Source organism: Rhopilema esculentum, chromosome 9, assembly GCF_057945365.1.
Source record: "Rhopilema esculentum isolate cy_ngs chromosome 9, ASM5794536v1, whole genome shotgun sequence".
Lineage (NCBI taxonomy): Eukaryota > Metazoa > Cnidaria > Scyphozoa > Rhizostomeae > Rhizostomatidae > Rhopilema > Rhopilema esculentum.
In genome coordinates, this window is record NC_142823.1 from 12,614,250 (window position 1) to 12,634,313 (window position 20,064).

The following is a 20,064-nucleotide window of genomic DNA, read 5'->3' on the forward strand; positions in this document are numbered from 1 at the left end:
GAAAGAATGCCAATGTTGAAAAAGCGATACCCTGTTGCTAGTTTTTCAGGTTGTTGAGCATGCACAAAAAAGTTTCTCAAAAGAAGCAGACTTTCTAGCTAATGGGGTTGTAATGAGAAAGAAGCAAACTGAGAGAAACCAAATTCTTAGATATGCACATTTGAGGCTTTATTCAAAAAAATTAGTCTCAAAAGTAACGTAAACAAGGCAATGTTAACAAAAGGAACCAACTCAATGGCAAACTCAATAGTGTAAACTACATTGTTCCTAAAATATTAGATATAAACAAAACGGATAGATATAAACTGGGCTTCAGTTTTGAACTTACTGTACATTTTTTGTACAAAACAATGTCTGTTTCATCAAGAACAAACTGATTATATTTTATTTTGAGAAATGTCTCTCACATAATCATCTTATCTTCTCTAGTATTAGATATAAAGTTGGCTATTACAGCATTACTGGCATATGCACCCATTGCTTTCTCTGGTCTTGGATACCAGTTATATAGCTCTGGTGCTGGCTTTCGTTTGCTGGATTGATATTTAGCAAGATGCATGGACTTGGAAGTTTTTTGCATGCTTTTTACTTGTGTTGCAAGTGCATGGCTGGGAGATGGAGGGAATTATGGCAATTTCTTCGAACACTACAGGAACAACAAACATGTCAATGAATCAAAAGGTGTCATTAAACTGGCTGGAAACCTGTTCACTGAACACAGCCCCCAATTCACAACCAATATGATTTCTTTTTATTCGCCTTATTTCTAGCCATAGTTACGTTCTTTTAGACACATGTTACTGTTCATTTGTTTTGCTTCATTTAGTTTGTTGCAGTTAGTCCCTTTGTAGCTGCTTAAATATACAAGTTGTTTTGTACTAGGGTATTGATGGAAAAATAAAGATCTTGAAAATGAAATCTTGATCTCTTGATGTATCACTTAGATGTAGTAGGGCAGTTGCAATATGTGCATATCTCCAAAGTACACTTGCTTTTCAATCACAAATTGCATATTTAACATTGCCGCTTGAATATCTTAAAACTACTGCCACATTCAAGGGTAGCAAGTTATTCATTGAATTTTGAACATGGACGTGCACAATAAATCCATTCCTACTTTCAATGAAATTATCCTGAAGGTTTTCCATGAAACCACTTTTTTGTAAATTTCTACCTTTACATAGTGGCTTTGCAGTAACAGTGTCTATCATCTTCCTCACTACTGTCATTATTTATGAGACGGGTACTAGGGCTGTCCACCGAAGGTCAAATAATCAATATTCGGATATTCGTTTCTGTTTCAATATTCCTGTTTCACCTGTTTCAATATTCGATTATCTGAAGCCCATAGGGAATATTCGGTTACAAGCAAATAGTTCAAATAGTACGATTATTCGGTTGGAGACGAACAAAAGGTAACAATGGTTGTTAGAATAACCGTGACGATTGGAATAACCGTGACTGATCGAATGGCAATGACTGATCAAATAGCTTTGACTATTGGATTAACTGTGATTTTTCAAATAACCCTGACTGATCGAATAGCGTAAACTGGTCAAATTGTTTATGTATACAAGCCTTCTTCAAACTTTGCAAACCTAGGGATAACAAAGCCAATAAAGCAATATTGGAAGGAGGCAGGAGGAGTGGAATGTGGCTAGAGGGTGGGGGTTAGTGGGCTTTTGTGCTGCAAATAGTTTCACTTTTCAAAATGCTGGAAAACGACCTTTGATATTTAATAATTAATAATTAAATTTAAGGATTGACTCATAAGAGCACCAACTATTTTCTGATCAACATTAGAATTGCAGCAATTTACAACTAAAATTTATACAAATATGAACAATTCACAATCAGGGCAGTCTCAATCTCAAAGAATTTAAAATGGCATTCCATGTGTTAACCTTATGTCAAGGAGGGCAATATGGTATAATTCATAATGATGTTGATAAAAATAACATGAAAATATGAATTTATGTTTACATTAAGCAAGGTATAAAAGTGCTGCAATTATTACTACAGTTAAGACCATACCAATATGCATGTTTGTTTTAGGAAAGAACAGAATAAAACAATTAAATCACTATACAATTCAAACAGCAATGGTAATTACAATTTCAGATTTAAAGACATTAGCTGAAAAAGTTTCATTAAAGTAGTTATAACCAATAATAACTTATTCATTCCAATTGTGTAGCAATGACAAGTGAATTCAACAGTTTAGTTAAATATGGTTGGGTGAAAGTGGAAATTTACAAATAGTGTAGCAGACAACTTACTAAAAATGATTTAATTGAAAAAAAGTGTCTGCCAAGGGCTATCAAATATCTGAAGAAACAATGAGACACGTCTAAGAAACTGGGGTGAAAATGAAGGAAAAAGTATCCTGTCATCATTACAATGACATTATCTTTTGTTTAGAATGCTGCATAAAACTGTGTGCAAAGTGAACAGCCGCCGAATTATTGTTCTAAAGAAAAGCTGTCACAAATAATTCAAACAAAGGAGCAAATTTTGCAGCTGTAATCTCATGAATAAAACCGACAAAAATTTATAATTTTAGAAACGACAAATCTTTTTAATGTCATGTTCTACAATTCGGCAATACGAATAGTATTGGGGGATACTAGCGACAGAAAGTAAATAAATTTCCATAAGCGCAGAGGAACATTTTCTTCTCATATTCCATATTCAAGCAATAAAAATAATGCTTTCTTATAGTAAGAACAATTAAATTATTAGTGATACAAACATACCTTCCCACTTCTTCTCGTTTCTCCTCAAAACAATTTCAAAAGCGAAATGGTGTCAGCAAAGACCGAAACCGCGGGCCGCTGACAGGGAGACCAGAATTTGAAAAAAAGAAACCATTTGGAACGAGATGAATCTCAATGGAATTAAATGATTACAATCCAATTATCAGCGATACCATTAAACAACTGTAGCTATATTAATCAATCCATAAAAGTCCAGTCCGACTGATAAATGTTCTCAATAAAGTCCACATAAAAGAATACAAAAAATCCATAGTTAAAGGAGTCCAGTTTTCTTGGTAAATAGTTAAGGAGTCGAACTCAACCGCCAAATAATCCAACAATGCGGTCTTGAAAAACCTAAACGATTTCCAAACGATCCAAGTCTGAGTAACAAAGTAATTCTTGTGACAAACCAAAATTCATCAACGGCTGCATCAAATTTCACATGCGAATTCGAACTCCAAAACTACCTGCTGTCTGGATCGGATATTTGATCTTTATGTAAACAATCAAGTTGTCCAAGCTATTGCAGCCGGAGTATTTACATTTGTCCAAAATGAAGTGATAAAGTTTAACAAAATAAAGGAAGAAAAGGAGCATCTGGAAACAGACATACCAGAAAAAGCAAATTCCACTGAATCATTGTTGGTGTTGAGTGGTGGTTGCTTTGGAAAAATTTATAAGTGTGTAAAGAGGTCGATAACTAATTATCAAAGAAAGCAGAATGAAAGTAAATGGAGCTCACAAGTTGATTTCAGAAAGTTTCTGTACCAACTTGTGATGACCTAAAATGAAAAGAAAAACCCAAACATTCCAGTTGCACTGAGAGAAAGAGACAGAGGGTGGCTGTTTGTGCCAAAGAACAAGAGCACATTTTGTTCTAGACCAATCAACGGGTTTGTTTGCAAAATGTCATTAGCCAATCACCGGCCTCCATTTCGAGCTTGATTTTTGAATGTTTCAAACCAAAACACAGTTGCTGTGGAGAAAAACCTACCCCAATACTTTTGCCCGGGAAAAAAATTTATGTTCTTTAACCTAGAAGATTTTTCAAACTTAGTTTCTAGAGTATTTGTTTCGTACCAATCTCGGAGCCCTAAGCAGAAACACAAACGGTGTCTGAAATATCTGCACTGAAACATCACTTATTTCCCACCAGAGATCTACCACCAAAACTGCCCAGCCCCTAATTTACTTTATATGAAGCTTTCGTTAATTAAACAAGGAAACATTTTAAGATTTAAGTAACCTGATAGTTTGCGCAAGCAAATCACCCAGCTATCATTTGGGAATAATGTATTTTCTTAAAAAAACTAGGCTTTATAATTGCCTATTTCCTCCTCTACACTACCGCACGGGATGCCTAGGCCCTTTCTGAACATTCCTCCCGAGCATCACAGTCAATGAAACTCAAACCACTTTTGTGAAGCCATTAGACATCAGTCTATAGTTTGAAGCCAAAAAGGCCAAAATATTGGCAATACTTTCAATTCAATTTTTGAGAGATATCATCTTTTTTAAAAGTAACAAAGACCCACTTTTCCTGGACAGTCTCAAAGCCTTGAAACCTTACTGATACCTGCTAAAAGGTTTTTAGAACAAGGCATGATAACTTTAGAAATATCTTTGCCAAATCACATTTAGTTGTTTGAGAACCAATATGATCAAATTGGCCTTGAATTAAAATTTATTCTCGTACCGATTTATTTCAGCAAAATTTGCCTCTGTAAATGAATTCTGTGGCTTTATGACCATAGTTCTAAATGATATTTCTGCTTTGTAAGAACGTTTCAGAACTGCTAGAATGTTACCAAATACTAAGCTTGTTTTTTAATCGGTCAGTGACATCTATACATGCATTTATTTACCCCAACTGAAAGAAAACACTTTGAATTTCTCTTTTTTCAAAAACTATTTGTCTCAAGAAGGAGTAAACTTGTAAAAAATTACTATGTTTTATGGGCCATGTACACTGTACCTACAAGTACCTGTACTTGCAATAAAATAAGCCTTTCTTTGCACAACCGTGTGAGATTTCTATGTAAGCTCACAGATACTTAACTTTATGCTTGGGTGTCTAAGACTGCTCATTTCCCTCTGTGTTATTAATGAACTGCTCATTTCCTTATGTTATGAAAGAATTGGTCAAATATCTTGGTCCAAATTGTTTATACTTCAACGGAGACCATTGTGAGAACTCAATCCATATATGTAGAATTTTTCGAAAGCCTCCAAGTCCATCTTTTTGAATGCCCATCTTTTCGAATTTTTCGAAATTTCCAAGTCCATCAATTCATTGCGGCAATGTTCAATCCAGTGAACGGAAAACCAATGCTGCAGTTTTGTCAAAACCACACTTCATCTCCTTGGATGCAAACACTCCCCTCACGAAAGTATCAGGACAGTTCAACAATCGATTTCCTTTTCGGACAAAAACAAATTCAGGCTGATGATAACGACTCTTTAATTTAGTGATAATAATTTGTTGAGAAACCCTTACAAAATGAAACAAGTCATCAAACTGTCGCAAAACTTCTGCTCTTTTCATCTGTTATATATTTTTCTTAAAATAAGAAACCTTTGCGCTACTTGCCTTACGCAAATCAACGGATGTCAAATGTCAGGTGACTGGGATTCATTTTCGTTTCCTTCTCTACCAGCTTGACAAAAACCCTCACAACATTTAATTACACATGGATAAAATAATTTTTATAGACAAGTAAATGGTTCAAAGGCCAAAGAAACTTATAGAAAAATTCAAGGAAATTCAGAAAAGAGTTTTGCAATCAAAAATCTATAAATTGTAAATTCGAAACTTTCCAGATACTTTCGTGAGGGGAGTGAGTTAACAAAATTTTCCCTATTGGCAGTAGCGTGCCTCAAATGCCTTGAAAGGACGTTCGGCTGAAAATAGCTTTGAAACGACCAAAGGCTGATAATGTATCACTTGCCACAAAATTCAAGGTCAATTTGATCATATTGGTTCTGAGACAACCAAATTTGATTTAGCAAAGATATTTCTAAAGTTATCATGCCTTGTTCTAAAAACCTTTTAGCAGGTATCAGTAAGGTTTTAAGGCTTTGAGACTGTCCAGGAAAAGTAGGTCTTTGTTACTTTTAAAAAAGACGATATCTCTCAAAAATTGAATTGAAAGTATTGCCAATATTTTGGCCTTTTTGGCTTCAAACTATAGACTGATGTCTAATGGCTTCACAAAAGTGGTTTGAGTTTCATTGACTGTGATGCTCAGGAGGAATGTTCAGAAAGGGCCTAGGCATCCCGTGCGGTAGTGTAGAGGAGGAAATAGGCAATTATAAAGCCTAGTTTTTTTAAGAAAATACATTATTCCCAAATGATAGCTGGGTGATTTGCTTGCGCAAACTATCAGGTAACTTAAATCTTAAAATGTTTCCTTGTTTAATTAACGAAATCTTCATATAAAGTAAATTGGGGGCTGGGCAGTTTTGGAGGTAGGTCTCTGGTGGGAAATAAGTGATGTTTCAGTGCAGATATTTCAGACACCGTTTGTGTTTCTGCTTAGGGCTCCGAGATTGGTACGAAACAAATACTCTAGAAACTAAGTTTGAAAAATCTTCTAGGTTAAAGAACATAAATTTTTTTCCCGGGCAAAAGTATTGGGGTAGGTTTTTCTCCACAGCAACTGTGTTTTGGTTTGAAACATTCAAAAATCAAGCTCGAAATGGAGGCCGGTGATTGGCTAATGACATTTTGTAAACAAACCCGTTGATTGGTCTAGAACAAAATGTGCTCTTGCTGTGCCAAAGTGGGTGTTTTTACCTTATCTCCGCCTTTTGGACAGATGTATACGTCTAACAGCCAATCAAGAAGGACTAAAGATTTATGGAAGTAATCTTATCAAGGTAATTGCTTATGTTCAAAAGATTTCCCCTGTTTATAAAAAGAGAAAGTAAAAAGTTATAGTTTATTGGATGATATCATGAAACTTGAAACTTGTTGAAGTTGAAATTTTTGTGTGACTTTAATCAAAATTTTTAAACATTTTTCCTCTATTTGTGATAATTACATTAATCGGATAGGATAAGATCTAAAACAAAAAATATCAGATAATTTACCTTCGTTTGTGAACCTTTTTAAGGCATGACTCACATGATTAACCATTGAAAACTATCTTCAAATGCTAAAACAACCTGTTAATGTTCTGTTTATGTGTTATTTGATGCTAATTGGTGATATCTTCCTTTGAAAAAATTTATATTAAGGTTGTAAGGAAAAATTCAAATTCCATACTAAATTTATTGATGCTTTGTTAAAATGTCTTACTATCTAATAATAGGTATCACTGCTGATTTACTCAATAATTTGTACAATCTTTAGGTAACATCTTCAAATGTGAAAAATTGCAAAGAGTTGGAAGTCATCTTTAGTGAAGCAATTGAATATATCAGGGTAAATTTTTCAAGAAGTAAGAAGCTCTTCACAGCAGTTCATATTCCCAGGTTGTTCAAGTGGTGGCAGAACAAAATGGTTCATTCTCATGTTGGGCAGTTGACGCAATCGTATTACAGCTTGCGTGCTCATAAAAAGGGCAAACTAGTTAAAGGTGGTTCTTCCATTAGAGACCATTTGTACCATGTGGAGAGACAATCAAAAATGCAACGAGCAAAATCTTCAAGATAACAATACACAACAATGTAATTTATGTTTTCAGTGTTGCATGAGAATTCTCACCAAATCTTTGCTTAGGCTGTTGTGGCATTGTCAGAATTTTTAGATTATAAAGTGATCTTTTAGGTAACTGGGAACTTTGAAGAAACTCAAACTCAAAATCTTTTCTCAGAAAAAAACAAATATTAATGGCAATTTAGTATACTAAACTACAATCACTAATGAGCTATTGAGATATGTTCCCTGTATGATGTAATTAATAGAGGATTATATATACATTTCAGTGTGTTTTAAATACAACAGAACAGTAAAGTTAATTGAAGAAAGAAGAATGATAAAAAAGTCATAACTCCACCAAATTGTTTTTCCACCAAGTTTTTAAAAACCAAAGGAAGGGGAAAATCAATATAGGAAGATTGTCTTCAAGTTTGTTTTAAATCTATTTTGGTGGTCTTCAAAGTATCTAGGATACATGTAATGGTTCTAAATTGCAATGTTTTACTCAAACAAAAAATTGTTCTTTATGATGACTTCTTATAAAATTTGCGTCGTTGCTTTTTTTCTTTGATGTACAGCGGTGTATCCCTGTAGCCATGGGCAGCCTTGGCACCTCCATGCACGGTGCCAAGGCTGCCCATTTCTTCATCAATACACGGGATCTAGCTGTTGCATAGTTGACTGACGATAACTTGCTGTTTGTTTCAAATTTAAACTGTGAGAAAAGCGTTTCAGCAGCACTGCCATTAACCTTTAATGGGAATATATAATAACCATTGTAATCGTGCAGAAACCGTTTCACCAGACCTGTGAACCCATAGACAAGAATTCTAAGTAAATCCCATGTTTGCCATGAAATGAATCTTCTTTCTGCCGAAGATTGAGGTTGGAAGTCTCCACCAGCATTTAATTTCTCCCACCATTCTTCAAAGAATTGATACCCATCTTCAATATTATTAACTATGGTTAAATCACTGCTTGTTATCTTTGAATTTGATAACACTCCCCTTTCAAATATCTTGTTGCAGGCAAGTAAATAATTACGGACTAGAACTGTAGCTTCAAAATCCTTGGGTTTTTCTGCAACATCTTGTGGATTTGCATGGTCATAAAGCTCAGTGAGAACATTGTCTTGCTGAAAAAAAGTAGTCATGAAATTTGATATGCTGAAAATGTTTACTTTTCTTTGCTAGGCTCATTGGATATATAAAGCAAATATTGCACTTCATGATGATGATATTGACTGTTTTTACACAAGAGAATAACTAAATTGGTTCAACTTTTATCATGGGTTTGGTAAAAACAGGCCTTGCACAAAATGTTTAACTTAGAATTTTTAATTGTTCATAATAATTATTGGGAATATTTTAAGTTTCTGCAAATCTCTTGTTAACAAAATTGTATGGTCTTTATATGAATAAAAATTTTGTATCAGAATATGAAAAATTCTCAAAAAAATTTAGGGATTATTTAGAATTTGTACCGATGAGGACAAGGTTCAAAGTATATGGAGATTGCAGTTTGGATGGCCAATAACTTAATAAAATACCTGCATTATCTTAGCTGGAGCAACATTTAACTTGGTCCAAGCATCGCATTCAATGAAGGATGGAAGCAACTTTGGCACTTTGCGCATGATACCAGTCTCTACTCTTGTGCATTCCCTCTGCCACATTTCAATGATAGTATTCCAACCAAACTTACATCCACCCTTTTCCATCTTAAATTCCTTTGTCCCACAATTTCCTGAAGCAAATAGGGCATTTATCTGGTTTTTCAACTGTTAATAAATAGAGAAAGACAATTGGAAAGGGAATATAGCGATAGAGAGTTTTATGGGTTTTTAATGGTCTCATGGTCTGTGTACTTAAAAGAGATTGGAAAACAAAAATAAAAGTAAATAATATTTTTGAAAAGAATATACTACATTTTTCGATAATTTCCTATCAATTTTTGGGTTTTTTGCTTTTTGGCTTGGCAAATCTCTGCAAATATTTTACTTATTGACAACCTTCACAAACTTCAATTTCCAATTGTTCAAACAAAAATCTAAGAAGATGCAAAGGATTGAAAGTATATACATATAAATGTTGTGGTACCTGGTGGGATGGACAGATAACAAAGAAAACATCAATGTCTGGATCAAATGGATTTTGAAACCAGGGCTTTACTTTATGTTTGTTTGTGTCATCATCAGATGTACCATATGCTCCAACTTTATCATTTGAAAGAAGTTTTATTGCAGCCATATTACTACTTGCCCCATCACAGACAACACCAATGGTCTTGAAGCTGTAGTTATTGAAAACTCGCATTGTTTCCAAAAGAGTCTCAATAACTGTTGTGTGGTTTATGGTTGATCTCAGACTGAAGTATGTGCCTATGATATCAAAGCTGGGATGTGAGGTCTCGCCATAAATACTGAAGCATGTATTCAGCTGGTGTTGGCTCTGTGGATTCCAATGATGATATATGTCATGTAGGCTATTAAGGTCATCCACATCCATTGCAAGCCCCAAAAATATGTCACTTTTCATATTTAGGACAACTTTCCCAATCACTTTTACCTCGTCAAAATCAATATGCCAACCCCAAGTGGCTTCTTTAAACCTTTTTTCAAAGATTCCTCTGAGAACAAATCATAGTCTTCCTTTTTTCTGCTATGTAGTCCTCATTAACACCAGGCGAATGGTTCCTAACCGCTGTAAATGTTTGAAGACTTTTAGTAGAAGGTAACTCCAGAATCTTAAAACTTCTCAAGGCATTGAAGGCAGCTGGAGACCGAATGTAGATTGCAAGGGCTGCAAATAAAAAAGGTTATAGATAATAGACAATATTTTTCATACTAAACAGAATGCTAAAAAAGTGTTAATTGAGTCCAAAAAAAATTTATGTAGGGAACAATTTTCTTCCTTTTTTGTCAGTAAATAATAGGTGTTCAAAGAAGTTGTGGTCATTTTTTCTACATAAGTCCAGACCCATCATGTTTAAGTACAGGCTCATCAATTCAAAATCCTACATTTCATGTGGTACAAACACATAGCACCAACTAAGCTTGTAGGTAAGCATAAAAGCTAAATATTTATTTTTCTAGGATTTTCTTCTAAACCAAAAAGATAGTATCCAGGAAATTTCTTAAAGGAAAAACTATCTTAGTAAGAAATAACTTATGAATTTTTGCTAATAAAATTTCTTGTCAATAAAAATAATGTTATATTATTTTCAAATTAACCAACACGGTATGTTATCATGCTCCAACGATGGCCATTGGCATTTTGCTTTCCTGAAATTGCAAATGAAAGACAGTCATTTCAAATCTAAAGAAAAAGATAATAAATGTTCATATAGAAAAAAAGATAATAAAATGTTTTTTCACCAGGGGGTGTAAGCATAGATATTTAGGACCAAGGGGTACAAACTAGCAATCCAAAAAAATATCTTGCATAAAAGTTGACCAACAAATGAATTAGTTTGCCCTGGACAAGAAAAGTTGTAATTTTTGTCTATTTTTTAAACTTTTCTCATATTCAAAACCTAAAAAAGTAATTCTATGACTGGTTGACCCAAAAAATATATTTTAAAAAGATATAGCAATTTATATTTATTTTATGATTACAATAGATCACAAATTAATCTATTTTTAAAGACCACTGTTTATTGTTGGTGCAACAATCAAATAACATAACATGCTAACCTTTATTGACAAATTGATCTCTGTGGAATTGACTTCTATCTTCAGTGTCTTTATCCCATACTTCCTTGATGAGTTTAGGCAAATTTTCATCCATATCAGCCCCCTCATTGAACACTGTTTCCAGCTCATTCCCTACATTTTTGTTGATCCAGTTGACCACACTTTCCATGTCTCTGTTTTCTTCATTACACAAGGTGATTTCATAGTCTTTTAGTTTAGATTGAAATGATGCACCTTTTTTTTGCAAATCCCCTATTTTCCAAGAATTTGCCAGAAGCCTCTTCTGCTTACTGACCGGTGTTAATTTTGTAATTCCAAAATTTAATGTTGCCTTTAGTCGCTCTTGATGCTTTACTTCTACTCCATCATCTCTATTCTTAACATTCTTTCTTAACATACCTAAAAAAGGCTTTGCATTCCCCACATGTTGCTCCTGCTGCTTTTTGGGCTTTACTTAAACTCTGTCCAACTTTAAACCAAACTTGACATTTGGTACTAGTTATTCGATCAAAAGGACTCTTGTGTTCTTCTTTGTTTTTTTAATTTATATGCATGTTCTTTGACATTAATTCAAACTCTGAAGGGGATACTCCAATGCAAGGGTAATGCTGCATGTCAAAGAGACTTAGCAAATTGTCGATTAGTTCACTATCAAAAGAGCCATCGTCGTTAGTTAGTTTGAAAGTCCATTTGGGCTTCGAAAAGACCTGAAAAATCGCATTTCCATCGTTCAGGATAACTGCTCTGGATGAATGAGATGGCCCACCTTTGGAAAGATCTGTAATATCAGGGCACTTTCTTTTCAGTTCTAGGAAAGATTCGCCGTGTTTCAAAGCAATTTGTGTTGCATCCACGTTTTCAAGCCTCTTTGTGTTCTTCAAATAATTTACTAACGACTCCACAAAGCTTTCTCTCTCTGATGGCGTGCCTGATGGTGTACCAACGAAGATGTTTGCCTGGTTTTCTAAACTTTGCTCCTCGCCAGAAAAAACTTTGGTTTCTACTGTAGCAGATGTCCCTGATCCTGCTTCTAGCGTTTTTTTCCTGGCCAACTTGTTAATTAATAAAGCTCTAACATCTTTTGACACTGTCGGAAAATCTAACGACTTTCGCTGAGCCATTTGGAGTGCGGCATCAACGTATACTTAGGCCCAAGTGATGTTTTGTTGTTGTTAATTGTGCAACACAACCGGACCCCCTGAAAACAGCATTGGATGGCCGTATGCGCGCTGAAGGAGCATCAGGGAACTTGCGCCCAAAATAGCAATCTGCGCGTTCAACATCTTCACTTTGCACTGGGATCTACCAATGGAGGGCCCGAAATTGCTTAGTTTCCAACGGGCCAGAGACACAGCGAACACGGTCAAAACAATAAACAATTGTTACAAAGATGTTCGCCGATGTTTGAAGAACAAAACGATGTGCTTTGTTGACAAATCAAATAACAGGGAAACAAAAAAATGGCCAAGGCAAAGTGGGCAATTCGGGCAAATTTAGTTAGACTATCTTAGTTCCTTATTTTATCTTGGTAGAGTAGAACCAAAACCGTTACCACCGGTCGAATCGCTTTGGTGAGATCTTTTATTTGGTGTTATTCGTTTTGCTGTGCAACATGTATTGAACCTTTTAATTTTAAAAAGATTCCTTGAAATTCAAGACTATGACGTCACTATCACATCACAGCCCACCCAATCTAAAAAATTCCCCTTGCTAAATCCTTGCAAATGAGCCATTGGCCCCTAGCATACTTTATACCGTTTGAGAGTTATGCCAATAAAGCTTGGAAATTGAAACACAAAATGAGGGGCCGGGCCTCTTCAACACTGCATTACAAAAAATGGAAACATCATTCAAACATCAATTTCGAGAGTAAAACAAAAACCAATACCACCATTCGAATCGCTTTGATGAGATCTTTCATTTGGTGTTTTTCATTTTGACGTTCAACATGTATTTAATTAGTTTATTTTCAAAAATTCCATGAAGTTGAAGACTATGACGTCACTATGACATCATAGCCACGCCCAATGTAGAGTGTAACCACCCAAAAAGATGACCCTTGGGGATCCCTTCAAAATGAGTCTTTGGCCCCAGCCTTCATTCGTACAGTTTGAGAGTTATGAGAATAAAGCCTAGAAACTGCAACACTAAATGGAGGGCTGGGCCTCATAAACATGGCAGTAGCATGGTCCTTAACCTGTTGCAGAAAGCTCATGAGCTACGGCAGTAAAGTTTTTCATAATAAGACACAAATTAGTTGTGGAGGGGGAGGGGTGGCCAGCCTAGAAACACAGCAGCAATAATAATGTAAAACGCCTTGAAAACATCATTTTGTTAAGTAAAGCCACAAGGAATATATATTTGATTTGTTACAACTGGTTTCGTTGTGCTATTTACACTTTATGAAAAAATTATTCAATGTCCTTTTTTGTTACTTTCACACAACTATGAATTCACAGCCACGTCTAGTCTAAAAATTATTAAAAATCTAACCTTATAGATTCCCATTTGTCGAGCCTCACAAAAAACCACTGGTCTCTAGCCTGCTTCGGATGTTTCCTTGCTTATAATTTCAATTTTCCTATAATACGGTTCCTATAAATTTCAATTTCAATTTTCATAATGTTTATAATAAAGGAAGAAATTCAAATTTTGCCAAACAGCCAAATTTATATGTTCTGAACTTTGCACAATCTCATCTGGTCAGAATACAGGTCTATAGAAGTTTAGACATCAGTATCAACAATAAATGCCACAAATTATATAATTAACTATCAACAGCCGTGCCAGGTCTTTATGCATATGTAGATTAACAGAGAGAGAAGACATTCAGATTGATTTTTTTATTTTAACAACAATCTAAAACCAAACAACATTCTAATATCAACAACAACAACAACAACTACTACTATTTATAATAAATGTTAAAACTTTGGTGATGGCCACTTTAATTATGATAGTGGCCAGATCTGGGGCTGTCCCTACCGGACTCCCCCTTCTTCGCCTTTTCTCTTCTCATGTCGATAAATTTGACATATATCGTCATCCCTGGTCTTAAAAAGAAATTAAATAGAAATAAGGACAGGAACACTGAAAATAAATATTGAAAAGAGAAACATCAGAAAAACTTTGCTTTTTTGATTTTCTTGTTCAATCAAAGACTCAACATCAGATTAGCTATGTCATTATAAGTGAGACTCGTCACACTAACAAGTGAAATAATAAACATCGAAAAAACTACATATTGAGTTCAAGACTTAGTATTAGTAATTGATAACCCAATACTACAGATAGAGAAAGCAAGAAACGCCACTAGAGGAGTTTGGAAAGCATGTGCACTATTTGACATTTTTAAAGTTGAAAATGTAACAACAAATACCTTATTTTGTATAACTTTTTTTCATGCTCATCGAGCATAATGAAGTTTTGTCTTTGTTTCAATTGAAAAACACGGGCGACCCTGTGCTTTAGGGCCCTCAGTTTTTGTTCGTAGGGCAGCAACTACAAAACATACAATAAAGATATTAAATTTTATAATTCTGATCCGTCTTAAACCTATCATCAATTTAGAATAATAATTGTTTATGCATTATTGATTGATTGCACCACATCGTAATATTTCAAAGATGAGGTAGAAATAAGTTAAATTATAACTAATTTCTACAATTACAGTGTCCAGTGTAAAATTTACTCAAGCAGTACGCCCAGTTGTACTAGCATCTTTGCTTAGAAATGTATATTACTACCTGTGGCTTTATCAAATGAGCATTTTTTCTTAACCGTATGAATTAATACAAAGCAATGAGAGCATACCTTTTCTCTTCGTTCAAAAAAGATTCGAAGCTCTTCTTGAACTCCCTTGAAGGTAAGCGAAAATATACACCAGAAAACTGTAATCAGATTTTGCTATATTTTGTCATTACTGAAACGTAACTTGACAATGAGCAAACAGTCAACCTTTTTTAAGCTGCCTATCATCACAAAGGGTAACGGTTGATAGGGTACAATTATTGTTGTCAAGCTGACGAGATATCATCGAAAATCATAAAATTATTCTAAAAATCACTGCTTCTAAAAATTCATGTGAAATAATAGAAAGGAATGCAATGATACCTCCTTTTTCCCCCCGCCGCCACAGCTCTCTTCAACATTTGTTTTCTTTTTAATGTGAAATAATAAAAAGGAATGTGATCATATCTTCTCTTCCCCCGCCAAGGATTCTCCGTTTTCTACCTCCTTGAAGGTAAGGGAAAATTTATACCAAAAGACTATAAATAATTTTTTTAAAATATATAATTATTTCTGAGACGTAGAGAGTAACGGTTGATAGGGTAAAATTATTGTTGTCAAACTGACTAAATATCAAAACTGTTAAATGAAAAAATTTAAATCTTTTAATTTGCTAGTATAGTAGCACTGAAGATATTGAAATCTACTATTCAAAATCGTCTTGAAGAGAACTTAAACCCTAAGATCAATTTAGAATAATCACATTTGATGCAATATTCATTGAGTGCAACAGATCGTAATGTTCAAAGAATATGGTGATAAGAAGTGAAATTGCAAACAAAGTAAAGTCCAGCCTAAAATTAACTCAAGCAGTACATCCAGTTACGACTGACGTACATTCTAGCCTGACTAAGAAGGATATTAACAAAATGAACAATTTGATCTTTTTTCATGCAAAATAGTACACAGGATTGCGAACATACCTTGAGAAAAGTGAAATAAAAATCATAGCAAAATGGCGCTTGACTGTGCCAATCTGTTGCTGGTATGGTAGGTTCTATATTACGCTAAATGAAGATATTAAAATCTGCAATTCTAATCCCTCTTAAACAAAATTCAAACCCAAATATCAATTTAGAATAATCAATTTTGATATACTATTTATTGATTGCATCAAAGTGAAATGTCCAAGCAATGGGGTGGAAAAAGTGAAATTTAAGCAAAGTTGTGAGATTCACACTAGCATTGCTAAGGGAAACATGCCTCTCCGTGGAATAATTAAAAAAACAAAAATGTTCATAGATATAATAAAACATGAGATCATACATCCATCTCCTCCACAACTGTTTTGTTTTTCTTTTCTGCATCCATTTTCTTAAAGATAAATGACAATTTACACCACCAAACTTTAGAGAAATTTAAATACTCATTCCTTTTATTGAGACGTAACTTAATGTAATGTAAAACATTTTGGCTGCCTATCATGGGGAAGAAGATAAAACGGGGAAAATGTACATACTGTCAAGTTCAGTAGATATCAGAAAGGTTTACAGGATGCCAAAGATCTATTTTTTATTTAGTAGCCATTGCTACTCTCTATTTAGTGCCTAATTGCTGGGGGGGGTCGGAATAAATGGGAGGGGACAGGTGTTATGTTCAAAATCAATTGGGGGGGTTCCAATTACCAGAGGGGTCTAAATTATGAGTTACATATATTGTTAATTACTTTTTACAGTAATTAACACAAAGTGCCAAAATCAATTGGACAAAATATCAATAATTAATTAGCGGATGGGGGGACGGCAATTAGGCACCTAATAGTAGGCAGTTATACTCTTTTTTCATAAGAATAATTTTCTAAGAGCACGAGCCTTAAAACCAGTAAAAAGTTAGAAACCAATTAAAAGAAATATGAAGAGGCTGAGCCAACCCCTTTCATCTCTAAAACGATAGATTTTGCGGTTCAGGGTTACGTTGGCGATTCATTTCCAAATATGTTTGCAAACAAATAATAATAGACACTATCTTTGTAGGCAAACGAGGCGTGAACACCTGCACCTGCCCGGAAGGCAATAGCTAGCAATACCACTGCTCACACGCTAATAGTAATTTAAGAACAAATCAAGATCAATCCAGCCCCGCAACAATTAAAGGAAGCCTGCCTTAAGTTCAATTTATCTGGAGTTAAATTCTTGCATGGTCATTATCAGCATAATCAAAATTTAAAGGTTTGTTTGCACTTTCCAACATGTAATGCATCTCACTTTTACTTATTCTAAGATTCCATAATCAGCTCAGAACAAAAAGTAAACGTACTCACCTAGCGTGTTCTTTAGCCTTTAGCCTTTCTGGCCTTTGGGGCGACTAGCGCTAGGGAAGGGTCGAAAAGACATTATTTATAGGGCCCAATAGAAAAGCAACTTATCAAATAGTTTGGACTGATTGGCTGTTGTTTACTTTCATCAAATTAAAATACATTTTCAGATTGCAGTTTTTTACCTTACACTTAGCCACACCCATATTCGCCGAATAATCAAATATTCATCAAATTTTAAACCAAATAATCAAATAGGTATATCGGAAGGTTTGGACGGCCCTAATTGGTACCACTAACTGATTCCACAAGGTAGAAATAGGCATGCCCATTGTTGGAATTTGCTGATAAATTTCTTGATGGAAACTTCCTTGATCCATTTATTGGAAATTCTTGAAGTTGGTTTGCATGGCTTGGCTCTTGAATGCCTCCAGTAGCTTATAAATTATACCACTTTCCACCATCAACTTTAGGATCGACTGGAAGGCTTAACAACAAATTATCTTTACCAATTCATCGGTCTTTCCGGATTTCTTTAGCCCATGACATTCCAACAACCTTTTGAGAACTTCTAAATTACATTTTCTAGCATCTTTTTTGTCCGCACATCGATCCCACAATGCCTTTCAAGAAGATTTTGTGAACAATTATGACATCAACGCATCAGAGTGCTATTTCCTTCAGACAAGGTCTGGAGAAAACTTGTTTCATTACCTATTTTAAGAAATAAGGAAAGTCCATAACAGAGGCATTGGGGCTCTAGCAGCATGTCTCACCATTGTAAGTGCACAAATTTTTTGGGCCTGGCAATTTGAAGTGAAAATTATGCTTTAGTCAGATAAATGGGTGTCATAAAAGCTCCTTTGGAGCAAATAAGGGGCAAAATAGAGGGTAAGAGCTCCATTTTAAAATTATTTTGTTCAAGATGCCAATTCAGGGCTTGCCCTAGTTTCTTGGAGGAAGAAAAATATTTGAAAAAATTTGCCCTTCTGTAGAAGTAACTTGAGCTATTGCTTCCTTTTTTAACAGAGTTTGAATTTTGATGTCTATTAGAGACATCTCTTTGAAAGAGAAATTTATTGGTCAAAAAGCAAATTCCATCATTGGCGTAGCAATTTTGAGCTCAATGAGATTTAGAACAAATTTGTTTGTAGTAATCTGACACCAATTTTACCAAAAAATGTAGTGCAAAAGTTACCTTGTTTATTGGTGCTTAGGGTTTTCATGTTGTTGGTGTTCCTGTGGATGTCAACAAAATTTGCCCGTCCTAGAGCGGCTGTGCCAGTTCAAATTATTTGGTTGAAAATCCTATATGCCGTAATACGGTTTTTTGTGACCTGGGGACCAGTTGTGGCTTGATTTGCTGTGATTTTTCAACATCATTCTGGAGAACTTGTCCTTTGCCTGCTGAAATCCTACATTTTCCTCAAAGATAACTTAAAAAACTTTCTCATATGTCTTGTTCTCCATTCTAGGAATCAATGTTCTGTAAAGCCATTTCATATTCAAGTCTGTATCCATCCAAGCACCATTCTAGCAAGAAACGTGTACTATCATACTGTCTCTTTTCCTCATTTGTCACATTGCTTTTGCCTCTTAAAACCACAGCAGGCTTTATTTTTCCTCTTCTGATGCACATATAGAGAGCTTTAAGGTTGTCTATCTCTTGTCAGCCAGAAGGTTAGGAAACTCATTCTCTGTTCCGTTGGGCTGCGAAACTACGCAGGAGTCTGGGTACAAAAACAAGGTTTCCGCCATCTTGGAGGACAAGCAAGAGGTGGAGGATGCTTGTGTAAACGGTGAAGGTAGCGAAGCGAAAATAGAAAATGGTAAACTTCTGTTGTGTTTTCGGTTGCTCCAATCCTTCTAATCGTGACTCTGACAAATCATAATTTAGAATCCCTAAAATTATATCGGCTCATGGTCAAGAAACGGAAAAGCTATAGACGGACCGAAGGCATAAGTGGCTGTTGGCGATTAATCGGGAAGTTATTAAGGCAGAATCAACTCATTACAGAGTGTGTTCAGATCATTTCATTTCAGGTACGTAAAGTTGTGACAATCTATTTTTGAAAATTGTAGTTTATCTTTTTGTGTTATGTGGTTAATTTATTTCGTTAAAATTGAGTGTTCATGATAATATTCAACAGAATGAGTGTGTTTGTAGGTATGTTGTTGACTTATCGTTTTTTACCACTTACGTGTAATATTGTTTAAACAAATGTGTTTTAATATATTTTTTTAAAACACTTTGCTTCATAAAAATATTTGAAACCCTTCATAATTGTTTTAGGTAAACCAGCCTCATTGTATCAGTCGAGTGACCCAGATTGGGTACCATCTCTAAGAATGGGTTACACAAAGCCATCTGACCCTTTAAAAGACAAGGTGCGAAATGACCGTCTCATAGAGCACAGAAAAAGAAAAGAAATGATTGCTGGTGAAGAGTCATTTATGTCTGTGAGGAAGAGGCTACCCCAATCAGAAAATAAAACTAAACAGATTGGTGTGATAGTTGGTCCTGAACTACCAGGTTCAACACAAGATTGTTCCCAAAAAGGCTTCCATGATGTTGCATCCCAGACTGAATTAAATTCTGGTGGTTTAACTGAAATGTGAAACTCATATTACCCATCATATTTCTGTGAAACTCAGCAAAAAAATAGTTGAGTTGGAAGAAGAAAAAAATAGGCTTGTTACAGAGTTGTGTCAGGTAAAAGAGACAAGCAAAAAGCTTAAAATTGGAACTCCTGAGTGGTTTCAAGGAGATGAGAAAAAAGTTCTTCTATACACTGGACTTTCCAATTTCCATGTACTATTGACATTGTTCAATTTTCTGACGGCTAATTTAAAACATTGCTCAAAGTCAGTTCTAACACAGTTCCAGAAGTTTTCAATGACAACAATGAGGTTGCGTTTGAACTTG

General features: G+C 34.8%; 1 non-coding gene across 1 annotated transcript; it reads right to left on the bottom strand.

The window, feature by feature from the left end:
* Positions 1-6,404: 6,404 nt before the first annotated feature.
* On the bottom strand, positions 6,405-20,027 carry LOC135693398 (uncharacterized). The gene is made up of 6 exons (XR_016144002.1): positions 17,145-20,027; positions 11,096-16,198; positions 10,634-10,684; positions 9,501-10,202; positions 8,951-9,181; positions 6,405-8,536 (listed from the first exon to the last, which is right to left on the bottom strand). It is a non-coding gene; the product is annotated as an uncharacterized LOC135693398 (transcript).
* Between the last annotated feature and the right edge of the window lie 37 nt (positions 20,028-20,064).